The sequence below is a fragment of the Octodon degus genome, unplaced genomic scaffold (assembly GCF_000260255.1).
Source record: "Octodon degus isolate 3935 unplaced genomic scaffold, OctDeg1.0 scaffold00006, whole genome shotgun sequence".
Taxonomy (NCBI): domain Eukaryota; kingdom Metazoa; phylum Chordata; class Mammalia; order Rodentia; family Octodontidae; genus Octodon; species Octodon degus.
Window position 1 is genome coordinate 25753625 of NW_004524582.1, and position 1565 is coordinate 25755189.

Consider the following 1565-nt stretch of genomic DNA (forward strand, 5'->3'; position numbering starts at 1 on the left):
AACACATACTTCTCAGAGGACGAAATTAAAGAAGCAAATAAATATATGAAAAAACACTCCACATCACTAGCCATTCATGAAATGCAAATTAAAACAACATTGAGACATCATCTCACCCCAGAAAGAATGCCTATCATAAAGAAATCACCCAATAATAAATGTTGGAGGGACTGTGGGGAAAAGGAACCCTTCTCCACTATTGGTGGGAATGTAGACTGCTGTAACTGTTTTGGAAATCAGTGTGGAGACTCTTTACAAAAGTTGGACTGGAAATCTAATTTAAACCAGCTATTCTTCTACTGGGAATTTTCCCAGAGGCTCAGAAAACATCATGTCATAGGGATATATGTGTGCCTATGTTTATAGCAGCACAATTTTTGATAGTGAAATCTTGGAAACAACCAAGATGCCCGTCACATGAGGAATGGAAGGAAAGGAAGTGATATTTTTATACCATGGAGTACTACACAGCTATAAATAATGATAAACTTGAAACCTTTATATTGAAGTGGATGCCACTTGAAGATATACTCATAAGTGAAATAGACCAGACACACATGGATAAATGTGTAGTTTCCTTATTATAAGAACTCAAAAAAAGAAATACACATAGAAAGGTATAATGCAACTAAAAGTAAAGCAAGAACTTGAGGATTAGACAAATAAAAGAGAGCAAGGAAAAGAGCTAGCAAACATGACAGGGGCAAGTCTTACGGTTATATGTAGAAGATGGGTAAGGCAATGATCCTGAGATCCTTCAGAATATTTTCAAAGCTAGCAGTTAATTGCAAGGATTCTCACCCTGACTAACTATATATACAGACACCTGTGAACTAAGCAACTGCACAGAAGATGGCAATTGTAATAGTAGGTTCATGCTTGGAGTGCTTGTCATTCTGGTCTTCTGCATACGTGCTGCTTGTCGAGGCATGCCAGTTGCTGCCATGCTGTGTCGTGCATAGATGATTGTTTAAAAAGGAACAGGGTGGTGAATGAAACCAGGAGACAGGAAAAGCAATGTTGTGGGACTGTCCTGCAACAATGTTGTTTGTGGTTACATTTCTGGACTTAAGTGTAAACATATATAATTGTTTATTCCTATTTTCAAATTATATTTTAATTTTTAAAGTTTTTTTCATCATATTTTGTAAGGACATAAAGTTTAACATATCAATACTTGATGAAAAATAACTGATCTATATTATGTTTAAGATGTTTGATATTCAGACAGATAGTGAGGTTAAGCTTAACAGCCTAGGTTATATGGAATAACAATAAGCTTCTCTTCTGGAGGGTTAACTACTTTAGTTTTCAGATTAAAAATTAGAGAAAAAGGATGGCTGCAAGAACATACAACATTTTGACCCCAGCCTTTTAAGTCCAATTAAGACTCAGGACATATGAGAACTTTAACTGTAACAACATGTAACTCAGTTGTGTCCCAAATTTTCTGATCAAGGAGATTATGGTTCCAAAGAGGAAAGTGATCAATGATGTAGAGTGTGCCTAAGGAGAGTCACATGGAGAGAAAACATTCTCTCAGCCTTTCACAGGGAGCACATGGG